Genomic DNA, 26,695 nt, shown 5'->3' on the forward strand with positions numbered 1-26,695 from the left:
AACGAAAAAAATTTTTATACGAATTCATTAAATGTTTCTCCATTATATAAATGTAAAGAATATATTGAAAAAAAAAATGTTATATACAACCTCAACTCATATGGGACTACCCCCTGAATTTAAGCATATTAATTAGGGGAGGAAAAGAAACTAACTAGGATTTTCTTAGTAGCGGCGAGCGAAAAGAAATCAGTTCAGCACTAAGTCACTTTGTCTATATGGCAAATGTGAGATGCAGTGTATGGAGCGTCAATATTCTAGTATGAGAAATTAACGATTTAAGTCCTTCTTAAATGAGGCCATTTACCCATAGAGGGTGCCAGGCCCGTATAACGTTAATGATTACTAGATGATGTTTCCAAAGAGTCGTGTTGCTTGATAGTGCAGCACTAAGTGGGTGGTAAACTCCATCTAAAACTAAATATAACCATGAGACCGATAGTAAACAAGTACCGTGAGGGAAAGTTGAAAAGAACTCTGAATAGAGAGTTAAATAGTACGTGAAACTGCTTAGAGGTTAAGCCCGATGAACCTGAATATCCATTATGGAAAATTCATCATTAAAATTGTAATATTTAAACAATATTATGATAATAGTGTGCATTTTTTCCATATAAGGACATTGTAATCTATTAGCATACAAAATTTATCATAAAATATGGCTTATAGTTTATTTAAATTAAAATGCTTGCGTTTTAACACAAAATAAATGTCATTAATTTGATAAAGTGCTGATAGATTTATATGATTACAGTGCGTTAATTTTTCGGAATTATATAATGGCATAATTATCAATGATTTTTGTGTTTATTATATGCACTTGTATGATTAACAATGCGAAAGATTCAGGATACCTTCGGGACCCGTCTTGAAACACGGACCAAGGAGTCTAACATATGTGCAAGTTATTGGGATATAAACCTAATAGCGTAATTAACTTGACTAATAATGGGATTAGTTTTTTAACTATTTATAGTTAATTAACACAATCCCGGGGCGTTCTATATAGTTATGTATAATGATATTTATATTATTTATGCCTCTAACTGGAACGTACCTTGAGCATATATGCTGTGACCCGAAAGATGGTGAACTATACTTGATCAGGTTGAAGTCAGGGGAAACCCTGATGGAAGACCGAAACAGTTCTGACGTGCAAATCGATTGTCAGAATTGAGTATAGGGGCGAAAGACCAATCGAACCATCTAGTAGCTGGTTCCTTCCGAAGTTTCCCTCAGGATAGCTGGTGCATTTTAATATTATATAAAATAATCTTATCTGGTAAAGCGAATGATTAGAGGCCTTAGGGTCGAAACGATCTTAACCTATTCTCAAACTTTAAATGGGTAAGAACCTTAACTTTCTTGATATGAAGTTTAAGGTTATGATATAATGTGCCCAGTGGGCCACTTTTTGGTAAGCAGAACTGGCGCTGTGGGATGAACCAAACGTAATGTTACGGTGCCCAAATTAACAACTCATGCAGATACCATGAAAGGCGTTGGTTGCTTAAAACAGCAGGACGGTGATCATGGAAGTCGAAATCCGCTAAGGAGTGTGTAACAACTCACCTGCCGAAGCAACTAGCCCTTAAAATGGATGGCGCTTAAGTTGTATACCTATACATTACCGCTAAAGTAGATGATTTATATTACTTGTAATATAAATTTTGAAACTTTAGTGAGTAGGAAGGTACAATGGTATGCGTAGAAGTGTTTGGCGTAAGCCTGCATGGAGCTGCCATTGGTACAGATCTTGGTGGTAGTAGCAAATAATCGAATGAGACCTTGGAGGACTGAAGTGGAGAAGGGTTTCGTGTGAACAGTGGTTGATCACGAGTTAGTCGGTCCTAAGTTCAAGGCGAAAGCCGAAAATTTTCAAGTAAAAAACTAATGACTAAATAAATATATATACAAGCCAAAAATAATATACTTGAATAATTTTGAACGAAAGGGAATACGGTTCCAATTCCGTAACCTGTTGAGTATCCGTTTGTTATTAAATATGGGCCTCGTGCTCATCCTGGCAACAGGAACGACCATAAAGAAGCCGTCGAGAGATATCGGAAGAGTTTTCTTTTCTGTTTTATAGCCGTACTACCATGGAAGTCTTTCGCAGAGAGATATGGTAGATGGGCTAGAAGAGCATGACATATACTGTTGTGTCGATATTTTCTCCTCGGACCTTGAAAATTTATGGTGGGGACACGCAAACTTCTCAACAGGCCGTACCAATATCCGCAGCTGGTCTCCAAGGTGAAGAGTCTCTAGTCGATAGAATAATGTAGGTAAGGGAAGTCGGCAAATTAGATCCGTAACTTCGGGATAAGGATTGGCTCTGAAGATTGAGATAGTCGGGCTTGATTGGGAAACAATAACATGGTTTATGTGCTCGTTCTGGGTAAATAGAGTGTCTATCATTTATGGTGGTTACTTGTTCCCCGGATAGTTTAGTTACGTAGCCAATTGTGGAACTTTCTTGCTAAAATTTTTAAGAATACTAATTGGCTCAAACCGATTAGTTCTTATTAATTATAACGATTATCAATTAACAATCAATTCAGAACTGGCACGGACTTGGGGAATCCGACTGTCTAATTAAAACAAAGCATTGTGATGGCCCTAGCGGGTGTTGACACAATGTGATTTCTGCCCAGTGCTCTGAATGTCAAAGTGAAGAAATTCAAGTAAGCGCGGGTCAACGGCGGGAGTAACTATGACTCTCTTAAGGTAGCCAAATGCCTCGTCATCTAATTAGTGACGCGCATGAATGGATTAACGACGGACGTGTGTTTTCGACGTGCTCCATTAACTTGTGAATAACTTTTGATTCCGTGCGAATTAATTGCTAATTTTTAGCTTAAAATTCGCGGATTCGCCTAGCGATTAAAATCGTGTAATTTTCCGGTCGGAAAAGTGCGGTTTTCCTCGCGAAAACATCGTGTGAAAGTTTGCAAACAACAGCACGTGTTGGAAATTTTCCGCTGCAGCTTGTGTGTGTGGGTGAGTAGAGCACAGCTTATTCTCCCCTACTCCCAATGGAGGGCGCGCTCTCTGAGAGCGAGCTGTCGGCGAGCAGTCGGGCCAGCAGTCGGCCCAGTAGTGCTGCGAGTACGGCGAGGCGTCGGCGCGGAAAGAGAGGGAAGGCGACGACGAGCGCGGTGCCGAAACCGACGCAGCCGAAGCTGTTGGCGCTTGACGTCAACGAGCCTCTGCCGGCGCCGGTAGGTGTGTTGGAGGAGAGCCCATTCTCCTCTCTCGAGGTGGCGTTGGCCTCAGCCTCTGCCGCTGCCGCTGGCGTCGCTGCCCTTTCCGCTGCTTCCCCCGCTGCCGCCTCCGCTGCTGCTCCCGCTGCTTCCCCTGCTGCTGCTCCCGCTGCTTCCCCTGCTGCTGCCCCCGCTGCTGCCCCTGCCGCTGCCCCCGCTGCTGCCCCCGCTGTCGCCAGGGATTCTGGTGGAGCCGCAGCTGCCCCCCTGTCCCCGTCTCCCCTCCCGTCGTCGCGTCCGTCCATGGTACGGTGGCCGAGCTGGCCAAGATCAAGGACGGATTCTTGGAAGAGGTTGTTGCGTCGAATTTATCGACCAAGCAGGCCTGCGCCATGATGCGGTGCCTGAACAGGTATGAGGGCCTGGTGCTTGCGCTCTCGGCGCGGAATGCAGCCTTGGAGGCTCTCCGCGACCAGCAGCGAATGCCGCCGCCGCCGCCCCCGAAGTCCGTCATGGCGCAGGCTGTGGTCCCCATGCCACCTGCTGGGTATGCAGCCGCATATCCCAGCCTGCCAGCGCCTCAAGCTGCTCCGGTGCCTGCCCCGCGGAAGCCACGCGAGACGTGGTCCGCCGTTGTGGTGAGCAAGGACCCGACAGTGAGCGGAAAAGAGGTTGCAGAAAAGGTGCGCAGGGAGATCGCCCCTTCGCTTGGCGTACGTCTGCATGAGGTGAGAGGGCTTGCGCGTGGCGGTGCCATCATCCGCACCCCCTCATCAGGCGAAATTCGCAAGGTTGTCGCAAACAAGAAGTTTGCAGAAGTTGGCCTGGAGATCAAGCAGAGCCCGGCGCAGCGACCCAAGGTGGTCGTTAGCAACGTCGACACTGCGACGAAGCCAGCTGACTTTATGAAGGACCTCTACAGGAACAACTTCGCGGAAGTAATGGATGTGGCCTCCTTTGAAAAGGCGGTACATCTCGAGAAGCCATGGTCTGCGGCTGACGGCGCCACAGTCAATGTGACGCTCGATGTCAACGCCGTGGCCCTTGAGGTGCTGGATGGTGCAAAGGCGTACATCGGCTGGTTCGCGTATAACTGCCGAGCCTTGGTGCGCACGTACGCCTGCCACAGGTGCGTCGGATTCGACCACAAGGTCGCCCAGTGCCGGTACAAGGAGAACGTGTGCCGCCAGTGCGGACAGAACGGCCACAGTGCGCGGAGTTGCACGAACCCGGTGGACTGCCGGAACTGCCGCTTCAAGGGGTATGCCTCGGGACACAATATGTTGTCCCCAAGCTGCCCAGTGTATGCGGCTGTGCTGGCGAGGGTGAATGCTAGACACTAATGTTTAGCATCATCCAGGCAAACTGTGGCCGAGGCCGAGCTGCGACGGTCGAGCTCGGAGTCCGATTGAGGGAATCAGGATTTCTGTTCGCACTTTTGCAGGAGCCATATCCAGACGTCGGGAGGATGGATGTGCTGCCTGAAGGAATGAGGATCTTCGCCGATCGGCGAGGGAAGGCAGCCATCCTAGTGGATCACCAGGATGTCATCTGTATGCCAGTGGAGCCCCTCACCACCGACCACGGCGTATGCGTGAGCGTTAAAGGGAGTTTTGGCTCAATCTTCCTTTGCTCCGTATATTGCCAATTCGACGCCGACCTAGACCCGTATCTCAGATACATGGATGCGGTCCTGCTGCAGGCCAGCAGAACGCCGTGCATCATGGGACTTGATGCGAATGCAGTATCCCCCATGTGGTTTAGCAAACTCTCTCGGCAGACCGAGGGGCAAGCTAACCGCACCCGGGGTGAACTGCTGTCTGAGTGGATGCTGGAGAAAGGAGTCGTCGCTCTTAACCAGCACAGTGAGGTGTTCACGTTCGATAGCGGCAGAGCCCGCAGTGATATCGACGTGACGATCGCCAACGAAGCAGCATCTATGTGGGCCACATATGAGTGGAGAGTGGGCGAGTGGGAGTTAAGTGATCACAACAGGATTACTGTTGTTGCCACACCAACTACCACGCGCGCAGTTGAGAGCATAGCTCCTGTGCCGTCCTGGAACTTCTCCACTGCTCGCTGGCGATTGTTCGAAGAGGAATTGGTGAGCCGGGCAGCCGGACTTTCGGAAGACTTCTCTGAATCGCCGTTGGACCAGCAAGTTTCTGCCCTGCGGCAAGTGGTGCACGAGGCGTGCGACCTTGCGCTGGGTAGGAAGACGCCGAGATCGCCTAGGAGGAGAGCACGTTGGTGGACCGCCGACCTCAGCTCTGCGCGCCGCGAAGTCAGAAGACTTCGGCGCAGGCTCCAGGACGCCCGCCGACGGGGCGACGTCGAAAGGACTGAGCTGCTTGTGGTCGAACTGAGGATCGCCTCAGCCGGCTACAAGAAGCTCATTCTGAAGGCGAAGGAGGACAGCTGGAGAAACTTCGTGGGAGAGAACGCAGACGATCCATGGGGGCGCGTCTACAAGATTTGCCGCGGTCGTAACAAACGCTCGGAGATTGGGTGTCTTCGCGTAAACGGCGAGCTGGTCACCGATTGGGGTGACTGTGCGCGAGTGCTCCTCCGTAACTTTTTCCCAGTTGCGGAGTCAGATGCACCGATTGCCTACGCGGAGACAGTCCCACCGGCGCTCGATGAATTCGAGGTTGACGCTTGTGTCGCCAGGTTGAAGAGCAGACGCTCGCCTGGCATGGACGGCATCAACGGCACGATCTGCAAGGCGGTCTGGCGCGCCATACCTCAATACCTCACGAGGCTATTTTCCCGGTGCATCCGGTCGGGGTACTTTCCCAGCGAGTGGAAGTGTCCACGCGTAGTGGCGCTACTCAAGGGACCCGACAAGGACAAGTGCGAGCCATCCTCGTACAGGGGAATCTGCCTGCTGCCCGTTTTTGGCAAGGTGCTTGAGGGAATCATGGTGAATCGCGTTAGAGAAGTTCTTCCGGAAGGCTGCAGATGGCAGTTTGGATTTCGCCGAGGACGATGTGTGGAGGAAGCTTGGAGACACGTAAAGAGCAGTGTCGCCGCCAGCACGGCGCGATACGTGCTTGGACTTTTCGTGGACTTCAAAGGAGCTTTCGACAACGTCGAATGGTGCGCTGCACTGCGCCGATTGGCCGAGTTGGGATGCCGGGAAATGAGCTTGTGGCGAAGCTTCTTCTCCGGCCGAAGAGCAGTGATCCGAAGCAGTGTTGGTACCGTGGACGTACCAGTCACTAGAGGTTGCCCGCAGGGGTCAATCAGTGGCCCATTTATTTGGGATCTACTGATGGATGTACTGCTACAGCGCCTTGAGCCGTACTGCGCACTCAGCGCGTACGCGGATGACCTGCTTCTTCTCATCGAGGGAAACTCCCGACTCGCGCTTGAAGAAAAAGGAGCGCAACTAATGTCCATTGTTGAAACGTGGGGAGCAGAAATTGGTGTAACCGTTTCCACCAGCAAGACGGTGGTTATGCTGCTGAAGGGCAACATGGCGCGCACGCCATTGGTAAGATTTGCGGGAGCAAGCTTGCCGTATGTCCGCAGCTGCCGGTACCTTGGCATCAAAGTCAGTGAGCGCATGAGCTTCATGGTGCACATCACCTCGCTCAGAATGCGGATCACGGGAGTTGTTGGAGCATTGGCGCGTGTGCTTCGAGCCGACTGGGGCCTCAGTCCTCGAGCCAAGCGGACCATATATGCCGGACTCTTAGCACCCTGTGTGCTCTTTGGTGCCTCGGTATGGTATGTCAGTACGACGAGGCAAATAGTGGCCAGGAGGCGACTTATTGCCTGCCAAAGGCTGATCCTACTAGGAAGCCTTCCGGTATGCCGAACAGTGTCTTCCCTGGCACTGCAGGTTCTTGCTGGAGCTCCCCCGCTTGACTTGGCTGCAATGAAAATTGCCGTTAAGTTCAAGCTGAAGCGTGGATACCCGTTGGAGGAATACGACTGGCTCTACGGCGAAGACCTTTCAGGTCTAAGCTGGAAGCAGAGAATGGAGCGGATTGACGAGTGTCTATTGCGTGATTGGCAGGACAGATGGGATGATGTGGACTCCCCAGGACGGGTGACCCACAACTTCATCCCAAATGTCAGCCTCGTCCATCGAAATCCCAATTTTGGGTTTTCGATGCGCATGGGATTCCTGCTTACAGGGCACGGGTCGTTGAACGCATTTCTGCATAGCAGAGCTCTTAGCGATACCGCCGCATGCTCATGTGGCGATCCTAACGAGGATTGGGAGCACATCCTTTGTGCTTGCCCCCACTATGCAGATTTGCGCGACCTCAATGGACTTGGTGTGCAGCGCGTTGGCGAAACCTGGACATTTGGACGGATTCTGGAGGACGAGGACAGGACTCGGAGGCTGAAGGAGTTTGCTGAGGAAGTTTTCACCAGGAGAGGGAGGAACTCATAGTTCCTTTTTTTTTGCTCACGCCGTGTGGTTAGCGGAGAAGAATACTGCCACAGCCCACCATTGCTTGTCGTAGGAGGCGACTAATATGGCATGGGCACTCTATCCGGGCTTGTCGGAGCCAAAAGGGAGGGTCCACCGAACCCTGCATTTCGGTACCACGGGTTGAGCAGTGCCTTCCAAGGCTGCTCATTGAGGTCGGCCCCCTTGTGGGAGTATCGTGGTGGCTGTGGTTGATACCTATATCGCGGGTAGAACTTTCAAGTTCGACGAAGAGTTGCGTATATACGACTCGGGTGCTGTGACCCTAAGATCAGAAGAGATTTTAGATAGATCTCGCTCCTCAGCAAGGGGGAGTGTTTGCCCGACAAGCACACACTCGAATTGCTACCGGGATAGTTGCTACGTACATAGCTGTAGCTTCTATTTTGGGGCGTTGGTCTGGCGCTTAATCTAGACACATGCACTATATACATGGGTATATAAGAGTGTCGTGGCTGTACTCCCTTCAATGTGGAACACGCCACGTTAAATAAAACTCGGAGGGATCCGATCCACACCCCTGTCCCTATCTACTATCTAGCGAAACCACAGCCAAGGGAACGGGCTTGGAATAATTAGCGGGGAAAGAAGACCCTTTTGAGCTTGACTCTAATCTGGCAGTGTAAGGAGACATAAGAGGTGTAGAATAAGTGGGAGATATTAGGCTTCGGTTTGATATCGCCAATGAAATACCACTACTCTTATTGTTTCCTTACTTACTTGATTAAATGGAACGTGTATCATTTCCTAGCCATTATACGGATATATTTATTATATCTTATGGTATTGGGTTTTGATGCAAGCTTCTTGATCAAAGTATCACGAGTTTGTTATATAATCGCAAACAAATTCTTTAATAAAACGATGCATTTATGTATTTTTGATTTGAAAATTTGGTATAACTCCAATTACTCAGGTATGATCCAATTCAAGGACATTGCCAGGTAGGGAGTTTGACTGGGGCGGTACATCTCTCAAATAATAACGGAGGTGTCCCAAGGCCAGCTCAGTGCGGACAGAAACCACACATAGAGCAAAAGGGCAAATGCTGACTTGATCTCGGTGTTCAGTACACACAGGGACAGCAAAAGCTCGGCCTATCGATCCTTTTGGTTTAAAGAGTTTTTAACAAGAGGTGTCAGAAAAGTTACCATAGGGATAACTGGCTTGTGGCGGCCAAGCGTTCATAGCGACGTCGCTTTTTGATCCTTCGATGTCGGCTCTTCCTATCATTGTGAAGCAAAATTCACCAAGCGTTGGATTGTTCACCCATGCAAGGGAACGTGAGCTGGGTTTAGACCGTCGTGAGACAGGTTAGTTTTACCCTACTAATGACAAAACGTTGTTGCGACAGCATTCCTGCGTAGTACGAGAGGAACCGCAGGTACGGACCAATGGCACAATACTTGTTCGAGCGAACAGTGGTATGACGCTACGTCCGTTGGATTATGCCTGAACGCCTCTAAGGTCGTATCCGTGCTGGACTGCAATGATAAATAAGGGGCAATTTGCATTGTATGGCTTCTAAACCATTTAAAGTTTATAATTCATTTTATAAACGACAATGGATGTGATGCCAATGTAATTTGTAACATAGTAAATTGGGAGGATCTTCGATCACCTGATGCCGCGCTAGTTACATATAAAAACATTATTTAATACAATGACAAAGCCTAGAATCAATTGTAAACGACTTTTGTAACAGGCAAGGTGTTGTAAGTGGTTGAGCAGCTGCCATACTGCGATCCACTGAAGCTTATCCTTTGCTTGATGATTCGATATTTAATAAAATAACGAAATGGAAAGAATATTATAATTATTAAATTTATTTTGATAATTATAATTTTGGATTTTTGGGGAATCCAAAGAAAAAGGTAGCCAAAAAGTACTCGTCATATTATTAGTGACGCATATAAGATCATGTCAAAGTAAAAGAAACAAAGTAATGTTTGAGATTAACTATGAATCCACTTTTACGGTAGCCAAATATTCCGTCATATTATTAGTGACGCATATAAGATCATGTCAAAGTAAAAGAAACAAAGTAATGTTTGAGATTAACTATGAATCCACTTTTACGGTAGCCAAATGTCCCGTCATATTATTAGTGACGCATATAAGATCATGTCAAAGTAAAAGAAACAAAGTAATGTTTGAGATTAACTATGAATCCACTTTTACCGTAGCCAAATATTCCGTCATATTATTAGTGACGCATATAAGATCATGTCAAAGTAAAAGAAACAAAGTAATGTTTGAGATTAACTATGAATCCACTTTTACGGTAGCCAAATGTTCCGTCATATTAGTGACGCATATAAGATCATGTCAAAGTAAAAGAAACAAAGTAATGTTTGAGATTAACTATGAATCCACTTTTACGGTAGCCAAATGTTCCGTCATATTATTAGTGACGCATATAAGATCATGTCAAAGTAAAAGAAACAAAGTAATGTTTGAGATTAACTATGAATCCACTTTTACGGTAGCCAAATGTTCCGTCATATTATTAGTGACGCATATAAGATCATGTCAAAGTAAAAGAAACAAAGTAATGTTTGAGATTAACTATGAATCCACTTTTACGGTAGCCAAATGTTCCGTCATATTATTAGTGACGCATATAAGATCATGTCAAAGTAAAAGAAACAAAGTAATGTTTGAGATTAACTATGAATCCACTTTTACGGTAGCCAAATGTCCCGTCATATTATTAGTGACGCATATAAGATCATGTCAAAGTAAAAGAAACAAAGTAATGTTTGAGATTAACTATGAATCCACTTTTACGGTAGCCAAATGTCCCGTCATATTATTAGTGACGCATATAAGATCATGTCAAAGTAAAAGAAACAAAGTAATGTTTGAGATTAACTATGAATCCACTTTTACCGTAGCCAAATATTCCGTCATATTATTAGTGACGCATATAAGATCATGTCAAAGTAAAAGAAACAAAGTAATGTTTGAGATTAACTATGAATCCACTTTTACGGTAGCCAAATGTCCCGTCATATTATTAGTGACGCATATAAGATCATGTCAAAGTAAAAGAAACAAAGTAATGTTTGAGATTAACTATGAATCCACTTTTACCGTAGCCAAATGTTCCGTCATATTATTAGTGACGCATATAAGATCATGTCAAAGTAAAAGAAACAAAGTAATGTTTGAGATTAACTATGAATCCACTTTTACGGTAGCCAAATGTTCCGTCATATTATTAGTGACGCATATAAGATCATGTCAAAGTAAAAGAAACAAAGTAATGTTTGAGATTAACTATGAATCCACTTTTACGGTAGCCAAATGTCCCGTCATATTATTAGTGACGCATATAAGATCATGTCAAAGTAAAAGAAACAAAGTAATGTTTGAGATTAACTATGAATCCACTTTTACCGTAGCCAAATATTCCGTCATATTATTAGTGACGCATATAAGATCATGTCAAAGTAAAAGAAACAAAGTAATGTTTGAGATTAACTATGAATCCACTTTTACGGTAGCCAAATGTCCCGTCATATTATTAGTGACGCATATAAGATCATGTCAAAGTAAAAGAAACAAAGTAATGTTTGAGATAACTATATATAAACCTCTTTACGGTAACCAAGAGTCTCGTCACATTAATAATAATAGTTAATGAATGTATAGCCATATAGATGATTGGTGACCGGTAATGAATAAAAAAAAAAACCTATATTTAATATATCTATAAATAATACATATTATTTGCGGAATCGTTCATATAATATTATACTATGATATAATATTATTAAAATAGGTAATTAATTTATTATTACGATATAAGTCACCCTGACTAACAAAAGATTTTTTAAAATACACAATTGAATGGCGGGAGTAACTGTAACTTTTAAAGTGTAGTTCAATGCCTTGTTAATCAATTAGTAATGTTCATCAATAAATTAATCAAATTCCTACTGTCCCGAAGAATTGCTACTGGGATAAAATTAAATTAAACCAACGCGGCTGGTGCTCACACTAAACACTTTTTTTCCATTAAAAATCATTATAGGTAGGCAAGGCAGTTTTGCCGATCAAAGTATTCTTCAAAATATATGAAATTATGATATCCGATATATATATATATATATATATGATATCAATAATATAAATAAATTTACCATATACATATGAAAATCAGTATGAATATCAATTATATGAAGAAATATATATCATATGTATATAAAAAAGTATGAAATATACCTATAAACCTACCTATAAGTGGTTGCCGACTCAAGTATTGTTTAAAACATATGATATGCATATGATTTTGTCAATAATATTAATAAATTAATCATATACATATGAAAATCAGCATAAATATCAATTATATTAAGAAATATATCATATGTATATAAAAAAGTATGAAATATACCTATAAACTCTTAAGTAAATTAAGAGAAAGCCACAGTGTGGGCTCATCTAGTACTGAAAACACCCGATATCTAGATAGGGTGTTCAAAAACTATTATAGGTAGGCAGTGGTTGCCGACCCAAGTATTGTTCAAAACATATGATATGCATATGATTTTGTCAATAATATTAATAAATTAACCATATACATATGAAAATCAGCATAAATATCAATTATATTAAGAAATATAACATATGTATATAAAAAAGTATGAAATATACCTATAAACTCTTAAGTAAATTGAGAAAAAGCCACAGTGTGGGCTCATCTAGTACTGAAAACACCCGATATCTAGATAGGGTGTTCAAAAACTATTATAGGTAGGCAGTGGTTGCCGACCCAAGTATTGTTCAAAACATATGATATGCATATGATTTTGTCAATAATATTAATAAATTAACCATATACATATGAAAATCAACATAAATATCAATTATATTAAGAAATATATCATATGTATATAAAAAAGTATGAAATATACCTATAAACTCTTAAGTAAATTAAGAGAAAGCCACAGTGTGGGCTCATCTAGTACAGAAAACACCCGATATCTAGATAGGGTGTTCAAAAACTATTATAGGTAGGCAGTGGTTGCCGACCCAAGTATTGTTCAAAACATATGATATGCATATGATTTTGTCAATAATATTAATAAATTAACCATATACATATGAAAATCAACATAAATATCAATTATATTAAGAAATATATCATATGTATATAAAAAAGTATGAAATATACCTATAAACTCTTAAGTAAATTAAGAGAAAGCCACAGTGTGGGCTCATCTAGTACAGAAAACACCCGATATCTAGATAGGGTGTTCAAAAACTATTATAGGTAGGCAGTGGTTGCCGACCCAAGTATTGTTCAAAACATATGATATGCATATGATTTTGTCAATAATATAAATAAATTTACCATATACATATGAAAATCAGCATAAATATAAATTATATGAAGAAGTAATTCATATGTATATAAAAAGTACTGAATTCAATATTCTCTTAAGTTATTATAGGAGAATAACTGTAGGGTGGGTGGCAAGCCCAATTGAAAATGCCCGATTTCAAGACATCGATGCAAAAAACTACTATAGGATGGTCAGTGGATGTCCATCTAGAATTGATATAAATCTATGTATATAATATGATTTAGTCAATGTTGACAATATATATTATAATATTATCCGTATAAATTTGTTTCTTTATTCTTTTTGAATACGAGACTTGGCTGAGCGGACTAATATTATTAAAACTCAAGATAATAACGTTGAAACGTGCGCCAAGGTTATATATGTATATATATAATAACAATTGGTTTCCAATTATTATCGTTAATTTTTGGTGGCAGGCTAATATAATGTATATTAAATTAGTACCTGCCTTAAAATCGGACGCACTATATCGTTTGCCGGTATAGTGAGTTCAAATAAAATAATAATATTTTTTAATAATATTATTATTAAATAAATACTTATTTTTCATATGCGCTCGGTTTTATATTATATATCATTCGAGAGTTATATGGAAAAATGTTAAATTTTAAATTTAACATCAAAATACAAATGATTTAATTCAATATTTATATTGATTAAACAAAAATTGCAAATGTGTGGATACATAAATAATTATGTATGTTGAAATAAAATGATATTTTAGAATAAAATATTGTACATATAATAAAATTATAGTAGCAAATATATATTAAATAAAAATTATGTTATAAAATTATACATACATACGTATATTTATATATATGATGTAATGAATAATTCTTATAACATCTAAAACTTGTTATATTAGTGGCGAAACAAGTATAAAACAAAACATAAAAGAAGGATTACGAATGCTATACAAGTTTTGGCCGTAATCAAATTCAAAAAATAGAATATTAAAATAATAGATCTATAATATTTATATTGCATTATTTCTATTCGAAAATATGAATGAAATATGTAAAGAAAAACATTATTCTGGTTGATCCTGCCAGTAGTTATATGCTTGTCTCAAAGATTAAGCCATGCATGTCTAAGTACACACGAATTAAAAGTGAAACCGCAAAAGGCTCATTATATCAGTTATGGTTCCTTAGATCGTTAACAGTTACTTGGATAACTGTGGTAATTCTAGAGCTAATACATGCAATTAAAACATGAACCTTTATGGGACATGTGCTTTTATTAGGCTAAAACCAAGCGATCGCAAGATCGTTATATTGGTTGAACTCTAGATAACATGCAGATCGTATGGTCATGTACCGACGACAGATCTTTCAAATGTCTGCCCTATCAACTTTTGATGGTAGTATCTAGGACTACCATGGTTGCAACGGGTAACGGGGAATCAGGGTTCGATTCCGGAGAGGGAGCCTGAGAAACGGCTACCACATCTAAGGAAGGCAGCAGGCGCGTAAATTACCCACTCCCAGCTCGGGGAGGTAGTGACGAAAAATAACAATACAGGACTCATATCCGAGGCCCTGTAATTGGAATGAGTACACTTTAAATCCTTTAACAAGGACCAATTGGAGGGCAAGTCTGGTGCCAGCAGCCGCGGTAATTCCAGCTCCAATAGCGTATATTAAAGTTGTTGCGGTTAAAACGTTCGTAGTTGAACTTGTGCTTCATACGGGTAGTACAACTTACATTTGTGGTTAGTACTATACCTTTATGTATGTAAGCGTATTACCGGTGGAGTTCTTATATGTGATTAAGTACTTGTATTTTTTCATATGTTCCTCCTATTTAAAAACCTGCATTAGTGCTCTTAAACGAGTGTTATTGTGGGCCGGTACAATTACTTTGAACAAATTAGAGTGCTTAAAGCAGGCTTCAAATGCCTGAATATTCTGTGCATGGGATAATGAAATAAGACCTCTGTTCTGCTTTCATTGGTTTTCAGATCAAGAGGTAATGATTAATAGAAGCAGTTTGGGGGCATTAGTATTACGACGCGAGAGGTGAAATTCTTGGACCGTCGTAAGACTAACTTAAGCGAAAGCATTTGCCAAAGATGTTTTCATTAATCAAGAACGAAAGTTAGAGGTTCGAAGGCGATCAGATACCGCCCTAGTTCTAACCATAAACGATGCCAGCTAGCAATTGGGTGTAGCTACTTTTATGGCTCTCTCAGTCGCTTCCCGGGAAACCAAAGCTTTTGGGCTCCGGGGGAAGTATGGTTGCAAAGCTGAAACTTAAAGGAATTGACGGAAGGGCACCACCAGGAGTGGAGCCTGCGGCTTAATTTGACTCAACACGGGAAAACTTACCAGGTCCGAACATAAGTGTGTAAGACAGATTGATAGCTCTTTCTCGAATCTATGGGTGGTGGTGCATGGCCGTTCTTAGTTCGTGGAGTGATTTGTCTGGTTAATTCCGATAACGAACGAGACTCAAATATATTAAATAGATATCTTCAGGATTATGGTGTTGAAGCTTATATAGCCTTCATTCATGGTGGGCAGTAAAATGTTTATTGTGTTTGAATGTGTTTATGTAAGTGGAGCCGTACCTGTTGGTTTGTCCCATTATAAGGACACTAGCTTCTTAAATGGACAAATTGCGTCTAGCAATAATGAGATTGAGCAATAACAGGTCTGTGATGCCCTTAGATGTCCTGGGCTGCACCGCGCTACAATGAAAGTATCAACGTGTATTTCCTAGACCGAGAGGTCCGGGTAAACCGCTGAACCACTTTCATGCTTGGGATTGTGAACTGAAACTGTTCACATGAACTTGGAATTCCCAGTAAGTGTGAGTCATTAACTCGCATTGATTACGTCCCTGCCCTTTGTACACACCGCCCGTCGCTACTACCGATTGAATTATTTAGTGAGGTCTCCGGACGTGATCACTGTGACGCCTTGCGTGTTACGGTTGTTTCGCAAAAGTTGACCGAACTTGATTATTTAGAGGAAGTAAAAGTCGTAACAAGGTTTCCGTAGGTGAACCTGCGGAAGGATCATTATTGTATATAATATCTTTACCGTAAACAACAATAACTTGTTTTAATTATAAAATATATTTTTATAATATAACAAGATAAAATTGCCAAACAATTATATATTTATAAAAAAAAGAAGTTCAATGAAAATTTGGATTAAATTTTTTTATAAATAAAATCAAGCAAACAAGAATAATAATCAAGCAAATTAAATTGTATTATAATATATTCACAAATTTATGTTTATATATTATAATATGAAACTTGCGTGTATATGGACCATAATATACACGCGTTGCGAATATGTATTGTTCATCATAGTTATGGGCATACATTGGCTAATGCAACAACCTAAAATGTTGAATGTTGTACCTGGTTTACTTCAGGTTAATGTTTTATATAAAAAACGCAATATTATATCACATTAAAATTATATGAAATTGTAAATTATCCAAGTAATAAATGGTATAATATTGTTTATATAAAACTAAGACATTTCGCAGCATTTCGTTTTAGGTATAAAAAAAAGATTTATTGAAGGAATTGATATATGCCAGTAAAATGGTGTATTTTTAATTTCTTTCAATAAATTCATATTTGACAAATTGAAATAATAAATATAAAAACTCTAAGCGGTGGATCACTCGGCTCATGGGTCGATGAAGAACGCAGCAAACTGTGCGTCATCGTGTGAACTGCAGGACACATGAACATCGACATTTTGAACGCATATCGCAGTCCATGCTGTTATGGTACTTTAATTAATTTTTTAGTGCTGCTTGGACTACATATGGTTGAGGGTTGTAAGACTATGCTAATTAGGTTGTTTAGAAATTTGGTAATCAAATTTCTAAGCATATGGTATATTATTGGATAAAAATTTTAATTAAATATAATTATTATTTTTATTCATAATATTAAAATATCTATGGAAAACATTATCTCACATTATAAATAATTTGATTGTGAAAAACGAAGAAAAATATTTTCATTTTCAATCATATAATACTGAGGAATGTCTAGCATAAAAAATGTTTGAAATATTTTTCATCTAGAATTGTCTCTTATTAATGATTTAGTAAAATTGAAATCTTTTGTAAATGTTATTGTTCTTCGTTAAATTCGTTTAAAACTCATAACTAAATTAAAACTAATTAACGAAAAAAATTTTTATACGAATTCATTAAATGTTTCTCCATTATATAAATGTAAAGAATATATTGAAAAAAAAAATGTTATATACAACCTCAACTCATATGGGACTACCCCCTGAATTTAAGCATATTAATTAGGGGAGGAAAAGAAACTAACTAGGATTTTCTTAGTAGCGGCGAGCGAAAAGAAATCAGTTCAGCACTAAGTCACTTTGTCTATATGGCAAATGTGAGATGCAGTGTATGGAGCGTCAATATTCTAGTATGAGAAATTAACGATTTAAGTCCTTCTTAAATGAGGCCATTTACCCATAGAGGGTGCCAGGCCCGTATAACGTTAATGATTACTAGATGATGTTTCCAAAGAGTCGTGTTGCTTGATAGTGCAGCACTAAGTGGGTGGTAAACTCCATCTAAAACTAAATATAACCATGAGACCGATAGTAAACAAGTACCGTGAGGGAAAGTTGAAAAGAACTCTGAATAGAGAGTTAAATAGTACGTGAAACTGCTTAGAGGTTAAGCCCGATGAACCTGAATATCCATTATGGAAAATTCATCATTAAAATTGTAATATTTAAACAATATTATGATAATAGTGTGCATTTTTTCCATATAAGGACATTGTAATCTATTAGCATACAAAATTTATCATAAAATATGGCTTATAGTTTATTTAAATTAAAATGCTTGCGTTTTAACACAAAATAAATGTCATTAATTTGATAAAGTGCTGATAGATTTATATGATTACAGTGCGTTAATTTTTCGGAATTATATAATGGCATAATTATCAATGATTTTTGTGTTTATTATATGCACTTGTATGATTAACAATGCGAAAGATTCAGGATACCTTCGGGACCCGTCTTGAAACACGGACCAAGGAGTCTAACATATGTGCAAGTTATTGGGATATAAACCTAATAGCGTAATTAACTTGACTAATAATGGGATTAGTTTTTTAACTATTTATAGTTAATTAACACAATCCCGGGGCGTTCTATATAGTTATGTATAATGATATTTATATTATTTATGCCTCTAACTGGAACGTACCTTGAGCATATATGCTGTGACCCGAAAGATGGTGAACTATACTTGATCAGGTTGAAGTCAGGGGAAACCCTGATGGAAGACCGAAACAGTTCTGACGTGCAAATCGATTGTCAGAATTGAGTATAGGGGCGAAAGACCAATCGAACCATCTAGTAGCTGGTTCCTTCCGAAGTTTCCCTCAGGATAGCTGGTGCATTTTAATATTATATAAAATAATCTTATCTGGTAAAGCGAATGATTAGAGGCCTTAGGGTCGAAACGATCTTAACCTATTCTCAAACTTTAAATGGGTAAGAACCTTAACTTTCTTGATATGAAGTTTAAGGTTATGATATAATGTGCCCAGTGGGCCACTTTTGGTAAGCAGAACTGGCGCTGTGGGATGAACCAAACGTAATGTTACGGTGCCCAAATTAACAACTCATGCAGATACCATGAAAGGCGTTGGTTGCTTAAAACAGCAGGACGGTGATCATGGAAGTCGAAATCCGCTAAGGAGTGTGTAACAACTCACCTGCCGAAGCAACTAGCCCTTAAAATGGATGGCGCTTAAGTTGTATACCTATACATTACCGCTAAAGTAGATGATTTATATTACTTGTAATATAAATTTTGAAACTTTAGTGAGTAGGAAGGTACAATGGTATGCGTAGAAGTGTTTGGCGTAAGCCTGCATGGAGCTGCCATTGGTACAGATCTTGGTGGTAGTAGCAAATAATCGAATGAGACCTTGGAGGACTGAAGTGGAGAAGGGTTTCGTGTGAACAGTGGTTGATCACGAGTTAGTCGGTCCTAAGTTCAAGGCGAAAGCCGAAAATTTTCAAGTAAAAAACTAATGACTAAATAAATATATATACAAGCCAAAAATAATATACTTGAATAATTTTGAACGAAAGGGAATACGGTTCCAATTCCGTAACCTGTTGAGTATCCGTTTGTTATTAAATATGGGCCTCGTGCTCATCCTGGCAACAGGAACGACCATAAAGAAGCCGTCGAGAGATATCGGAAGAGTTTTCTTTTCTGTTTTATAGCCGTACTACCATGGAAGTCTTTCGCAGAGAGATATGGTAGATGGGCTAGAAGAGCATGACATATACTGTTGTGTCGATATTTTCTCCTCGGACCTTGAAAATTTATGGTGGGGACACGCAAACTTCTCAACAGGCCGTACCAATATCCGCAGCTGGTCTCCAAGGTGAAGAGTCTCTAGTCGATAGAATAATGTAGGTAAGGGAAGTCGGCAAATTAGATCCGTAACTTCGGGATAAGGATTGGCTCTGAAGATTGAGATAGTCGGGCTTGATTGGGAAACAATAACATGGTTTATGTGCTCGTTCTGGGTAAATAGAGTGTCTATCATTTATGGTGGTTACTTGTTCCCCGGATAGTTTAGTTACGTAGCCAATTGTGGAACTTTCTTGCTAAAATTTTTAAGAATACTAATTGGCTCAAACCGATTAGTTCTTATTAATTATAACGATTATCAATTAACAATCAATTCAGAACTGGCACGGACTTGGGGAATCCGACTGTCTAATTAAAACAAAGCATTGTGATGGCCCTAGCGGGTGTTGACACAATGTGATTTCTGCCCAGTGCTCTGAATGTCAAAGTGAAGAAATTCAAGTAAGCGCGGGTCAACGGCGGGAGTAACTATGACTCTCTTAAGGTAGCCAAATGCCTCGTCATCTAATTAGTGACGCGCATGAATGGATTAACGACGGACGTGTGTTTTCGACGTGCTCCATTAACTTGTGAATAACTTTTGATTCCGTGCGAATTAATTGCTAATTTTTAGCTTAAAATTCGCGGATTCGCCTAGCGATTAAAATCGTGTAATTTTCCGGTCGGAAAAGTGCGGTTTTCCTCGCGAAAACATCGTGTGAAAGTTTGCAAACAACAGCACGTGTTGGAAATTTTCCGCTGCAGCTTGTGTGTGTGGGTGAGTAGAGCACAGCTTATTCTCCCCTACTCCCAATGGAGGGCGCGCTCTCTGAGAGCGAGCTGTCGGCGAGCAGTCGGGCCAGCAGTCGGCCCAGTAGTGCTGCGAGTACGGCGAGGCGTCGGCGCGGAAAGAGAGGGAAGGCGACGACGAGCGCGGTGCCGAAACCGACGCAGCCGAAGCTGTTGGCGCTTGACGTCAACGAGCCTCTGCCGGCGCCGGTAGGTGTGTTGGAGGAGAGCCCATTCTCCTCTCTCGAGGTGGCGTTGGCCTCAGCCTCTGCCGCTGCCGCTGGCGTCGCTGCCCTTTCCGCTGCTTCCCCCGCTGCCGCCTCCGCTGCTGCTCCCGCTGCTTCCCCTGCTGCTGCTCCCGCTGCTTCCCCTGCTGCTGCCCCCGCTGCTGCCCCTGCCGCTGCCCCCGCTGCTGCCCCCGCTGTCGCCAGGGATTCTGGTGGAGCCGCAGCTGCCCCCCTGTCCCCGTCTCCCCTCCCGTCGTCGCGTCCGTCCATGGTACGGTGGCCGAGCTGGCCAAGATCAAGGACGGATTCTTGGAAGAGGTTGTTGCGTCGAATTTATCGACCAAGCAGGCCTGCGCCATGATGCGGTGCCTGAACAGGTATGAGGGCCTGGTGCTTGCGCTCTCGGCGCGGAATGCAGCCTTGGAGGCTCTCCGCGACCAGCAGCGAATGCCGCCGCCGCCGCCCCCGAAGTCCGTCATGGCGCAGGCTGTGGTCCCCATGCCACCTGCTGGGTATGCAGCCGCATATCCCAGCCTGCCAGCGCCTCAAGCTGCTCCGGTGCCTGCCCCGCGGAAGCCACGCGAGACGTGGTCCGCCGTTGTGGTGAGCAAGGACCCGACAGTGAGCGGAAAAGAGGTTGCAGAAAAGGTGCGCAGGGAGATCGCCCCTTCGCTTGGCGTACGTCTGCATGAGGTGAGAGGGCTTGCGCGTGGCGGTGCCATCATCCGCACCCCCTCATCAGGCGAAATTCGCAAGGTTGTCGCAAACAAGAAGTTTGCAGAAGTTGGCCTGGAGATCAAGCAGAGCCCGGCGCAGCGACCCAAGGTGGTCGTTAGCAACGTCGACACTGCGACGAAGCCAGCTGACTTTATGAAGGACCTCTACAGGAACAACTTCGCGGAAGTAATGGATGTGGCCTCCTTTGAAAAGGCGGTACATCTCGAGAAGCCATGGTCTGCGGCTGACGGCGCCACAGTCAATGTGACGCTCGATGTCAACGCCGTGGCCCTTGAGGTGCTGGATGGTGCAAAGGCGTACATCGGCTGGTTCGCGTATAACTGCCGAGCCTTGGTGCGCACGTACGCCTGCCACAGGTGCGTCGGATTCGACCACAAGGTCGCCCAGTGCCGGTACAAGGAGAACGTGTGCCGCCAGTGCGGACAGAACGGCCACAGTGCGCGGAGTTGCACGAACCCGGTGGACTGCCGGAACTGCCGCTTCAAGGGGTATGCCTCGGGACACAATATGTTGTCCCCAAGCTGCCCAGTGTATGCGGCTGTGCTGGCGAGGGTGAATGCTAGACACTAATGTTTAGCATCATCCAGGCAAACTGTGGCCGAGGCCGAGCTGCGACGGTCGAGCTCGGAGTCCGATTGAGGGAATCAGGATTTCTGTTCGCACTTTTGCACTAGCCATATCCAGACGTCGGGAGGATGGATGTGCTGCCTGAAGGAATGAGGATCTTCGCCGATCGGCGAGGGAAGGCAGCCATCCTAGTGGATCACCAGGATGTCATCTGTATGCCAGTGGAGCCCCTCACCACCGACCACGGCGTATGCGTGAGCGTTAAAGGGAGTTTTGGCTCAATCTTCCTTTGCTCCGTATATTGCCAATTCGACGCCGACCTAGACCCGTATCTCAGATACATGGATGCGGTCCTGCTGCAGGCCAGCAGAACGCCGTGCATCATGGGACTTGATGCGAATGCAGTATCCCCCATGTGGTTTAGCAAACTCTCTCGGCAGACCGAGGGGCAAGCTAACCGCACCCGGGGTGAACTGCTGTCTGAGTGGATGCTGGAGAAAGGAGTCGTCGCTCTTAACCAGCACAGTGAGGTGTTCACGTTCGATAGCGGCAGAGCCCGCAGTGATATCGACGTGACGATCGCCAACGAAGCAGCATCTATGTGGGCCACATATGAGTGGAGAGTGGGCGAGTGGGAGTTAAGTGATCACAACAGGATTACTGTTGTTGCCACACCAACTACCACGCGCGCAGTTGAGAGCATAGCTCCTGTGCCGTCCTGGAACTTCTCCACTGCTCGCTGGCGATTGTTCGAAGAGGAATTGGTGAGCCGGGCAGCCGGACTTTCGGAAGACTTCTCTGAATCGCCGTTGGACCAGCAAGTTTCTGCCCTGCGGCAAGTGGTGCACGAGGCGTGCGACCTTGCGCTGGGTAGGAAGACGCCGAGATCGCCTAGGAGGAGAGCACGTTGGTGGACCGCCGACCTCAGCTCTGCGCGCCGCGAAGTCAGAAGACTTCGGCGCAGGCTCCAGGACGCCCGCCGACGGGGCGACGTCGAAAGGACTGAGCTGCTTGTGGTCGAACTGAGGATCGCCTCAGCCGGCTACAAGAAGCTCATTCTGAAGGCGAAGGAGGACAGCTGGAGAAACTTCGTGGGAGAGAACGCAGACGATCCATGGGGGCGCGTCTACAAGATTTGCCGCGGTCGTAACAAACGCTCGGAGATTGGGTGTCTTCGCGTAAACGGCGAGCTGGTCACCGATTGGGGTGACTGTGCGCGAGTGCTCCTCCGTAACTTTTTCCCAGTTGCGGAGTCAGATGCACCGATTGCCTACGCGGAGACAGTCCCACCGGCGCTCGATGAATTCGAGGTTGACGCTTGTGTCGCCAGGTTGAAGAGCAGACGCTCGCCTGGCATGGACGGCATCAACGGCACGATCTGCAAGGCGGTCTGGCGCGCCATACCTCAATACCTCACGAGGCTATTTTCCCGGTGTATCCGGTCGGGGTACTTTCCCAGCGAGTGGAAGTGTCCACGCGTAGTGGCGCTACTCAAGGGACCCGACAAGGACAAGTGCGAGCCATCCTCGTACAGGGGAATCTGTCTGCTGCCCGTTTTCGGCAAGGTGCTTGAGGGAATCATGGTGAATCGCGTTAGAGAAGTTCTTCCGGAAGGCTGCAGATGGCAGTTTGGATTTCGCCGAGGACGATGTGTGGAGGAAGCTTGGAGACACGTAAAGAGCAGTGTCGCCGCCAGCACGGCGCGATACGTGCTTGGACTTTTCGTGGACTTCAAAGGAGCTTTCGACAACGTCGAATGGTGCGCTGCACTGCGCCGATTGGCCGAGTTGGGATGCCGGGAAATGAGCTTGTGGCGAAGCTTCTTCTCCGGCCGAAGAGCAGTGATCCGAAGCAGTGTTGGTACCGTGGACGTACCAGTCACTAGAGGTTGCCCGCAGGGGTCAATCAGTGGCCCATTTATTTGGGATCTACTGATGGATGTACTGCTACAGCGCCTTGAGCCGTACTGCGCACTCAGCGCGTACGCGGATGACCTGCTTCTTCTCATCGAGGGAAACTCCCGACTCGCGCTTGAAGAAAAAGGAGCGCAACTAATGTCCATTGTTGAAACGTGGGGAGCAGAAATTGGTGTAACCGTTTCCACCAGCAAGACGGTGGTTATGCTGCTGAAGGGCAACATGGCGCGTACGCCATTGGTAAGATTTGCGGGAGCAAGCTTGCCGTATGTCCGCAGCTGCCGGTACCTTGGCATCAAAGTCAGTGAGCGCATGAGCTTCATGGTGCACATCACCTCGCTCAGAATGCGGATCACGGGAGTTGTTGGAGCATTGGCGCGTGTGCTTCGAGCCGACTGGGGCCTCAGTCCTCGAGCCAAGCGGACCATATATGCCGGACTCTTAGCACCCTGTGTGCTCTTTGGTGCCTCGGTATGGTATGTCAGTACGACGAGGCAAATAGTGGCCAGGAGGCGACTTATTGCCTGCCAAAGGCTGATCCTACTAGGAAGTCTTCCGGTATGCCGAACAGTGTCTTCCCTGGCACTGCAGGTTCTTGCTGGAGCTCCCCCGCTTGACTTAGCAGCAATGAAAATTGCTGTTAAGTTCAAGCTGAAGCGTGGATACCCGTTGGAGGAATACGACTGGCTCTACGGCGAAGACCTTTCAGGTCTAAGCTGGAAGCAGAGAATGGAGCGGATTGACGAGTGTCTATTGCGTGATTGGCAGGACAGATGGGATGATGTGGACTCCCCAGGACGGGTGACCCACAATTTCATCCCCAATGTCAGCCTCGTCCATCGAAATCCCAATTTTGGGTTTTCGATGCGCATGGGATTCCTGCTTACAGGGCACGGGTCGTTGAACGCATTTCTGCATAGCAGAGCTCTTAGCGATACCGCCGCATGCTCATGTGGCGATCCTAACGAGGATTGGGAGCACATCCTTTGTGCTTGCCCCCACTATGCAGATTTGCGCGACCTCAATGGACTTGGTGTGCAGCGCGTTGGCGAAACCTGGACATTTGGACGGATTCTGGAGGACGAGGACAGGACTCGGAGGCTGAAGGAGTTTGCTGAGGAAGTTTTCACCAGGAGAGGGAGGAACTCATAGTTCCTTTTTGCTCACGCCGTGTGGTTAGCGGAGAAGAATACTGCCACAGCCCACCATTGCTTGTCGTAGGAGGCGACTAATATGGCATGGGCACTCTATCCGGGCTTGTCGGAGCCAAAAGGGAGGGTCCACCGAACCCTGCATTTCGGTACCACGGGTTGAGCAGTGCCTTCCAAGGCTGCTCATTGAGGTCGGCCCCCTTGTGGGAGTATCGTGGTGGCTGTGGTTGATACCTATATCGCGGGTAGAACTTTCAAGTTCGACGAAGAGTTGCGTATATACGACTCGGGTGCTGTGACCCTAAGATCAGAAGAGATTTTAGATAGATCTCGCTCCTCAGCAAGGGGGAGTGTTTGCCCGACAAGCACACACTCGAATTGCTACCGGGATAGTTGCTACGTACATAGCTGTAGCTTCTATTTTGGGGCGTTGGTCTGGCGCTTAATCTAGACACATGCACTATATACATGGGTATATAAGAGTGTCGTGGCTGTACTCCCTTCAATGTGGAACACGCCACGTTAAATAAAACTCGGAGGGATCCGATCCACACCACCTGTCCCTATCTACTATCTAGCGAAACCACAGCCAAGGGAACGGGCTTGGAATAATTAGCGGGGAAAGAAGACCCTTTTGAGCTTGACTCTAATCTGGCAGTGTAAGGAGACATAAGAGGTGTAGAATAAGTGGGAGATATTAGGCTTCGGTTTGATATCGCCAATGAAATACCACTACTCTTATTGTTTCCTTACTTACTTGATTAAATGGAACGTGTATCATTTCCTAGCCATTATACGGATATATTTATTATATCTTATGGTATTGGGTTTTGATGCAAGCTTCTTGATCAAAGTATCACGAGTTTGTTATATAATCGCAAACAAATTCTTTAATAAAACGATGCATTTATGTATTTTTGATTTGAAAATTTGGTATAACTCCAATTACTCAGGTATGATCCAATTCAAGGACATTGCCAGGTAGGGAGTTTGACTGGGGCGGTACATCTCTCAAATAATAACGGAGGTGTCCCAAGGCCAGCTCAGTGCGGACAGAAACCACACATAGAGCAAAAGGGCAAATGCTGACTTGATCTCGGTGTTCAGTACACACAGGGACAGCAAAAGCTCGGCCTATCGATCCTTTTGGTTTAAAGAGTTTTTAACAAGAGGTGTCAGAAAAGTTACCATAGGGATAACTGGCTTGTGGCGGCCAAGCGTTCATAGCGACGTCGCTTTTTGATCCTTCGATGTCGGCTCTTCCTATCATTGTGAAGCAAAATTCACCAAGCGTTGGATTGTTCACCCATGCAAGGGAACGTGAGCTGGGTTTAGACCGTCGTGAGACAGGTTAGTTTTACCCTACTAATGACAAAACGTTGTTGCGACAGCATTCCTGCGTAGTACGAGAGGAACCGCAGGTACGGACCAATGGCACAATACTTGTTCGAGCGAACAGTGGTATGACGCTACGTCCGTTGGATTATGCCTGAACGCCTCTAAGGTCGTATCCGTGCTGGACTGCAATGATAAATAAGGGGCAATTTGCATTGTATGGCTTCTAAACCATTTAAAGTTTATAATTCATTTTATAAACGACAATGGATGTGATGCCAATGTAATTTGTAACATAGTAAATTGGGAGGATCTTCGATCACCTGATGCCGCGCTAGTTACATATAAAAACATTATTTAATACAATGACAAAGCCTAGAATCAATTGTAAACGACTTTTGTAACAGGCAAGGTGTTGTAAGTGGTTGAGCAGCTGCCATACTGCGATCCACTGAAGCTTATCCTTTGCTTGATGATTCGATATTTAATAAAATAACGAAATGGAAAGAATATTATAATTATTAAATTTATTTTGATAATTATAATTTTGGATT

General features: G+C 43.9%; 2 non-coding genes and 2 pseudogenes across 2 annotated transcripts; all 4 read left to right on the forward strand.

Moving 5' to 3' along the window:
- Positions 1–86: 86 nt before the first annotated feature.
- On the forward strand, positions 87–9,432 carry LOC122319842 (annotated as a pseudogene).
- A 4,634-nt stretch (positions 9,433–14,066) lies between these two features.
- Positions 14,067–16,062, forward strand: LOC122319834. The gene has a single exon (XR_006245357.1). It is a non-coding gene; the product is annotated as a small subunit ribosomal RNA (ribosomal RNA).
- Positions 16,063–16,662: 600 nt separating this feature from the next.
- Positions 16,663–16,842, forward strand: LOC122319828. Its single transcript, XR_006245351.1, has one exon. It is a non-coding gene; the product is annotated as a 5.8S ribosomal RNA (ribosomal RNA).
- A 438-nt stretch (positions 16,843–17,280) lies between these two features.
- On the forward strand, positions 17,281–26,622 carry LOC122319840 (annotated as a pseudogene).
- Positions 26,623–26,695: the final 73 nt, after the last annotated feature.

The sequence above is a fragment of the Drosophila ficusphila genome, unplaced genomic scaffold, assembly GCF_018152265.1.
Source record: "Drosophila ficusphila isolate 14025-0441.05 unplaced genomic scaffold, ASM1815226v1 contig_228, whole genome shotgun sequence".
NCBI lineage: Eukaryota > Metazoa > Arthropoda > Insecta > Diptera > Drosophilidae > Drosophila > Drosophila ficusphila.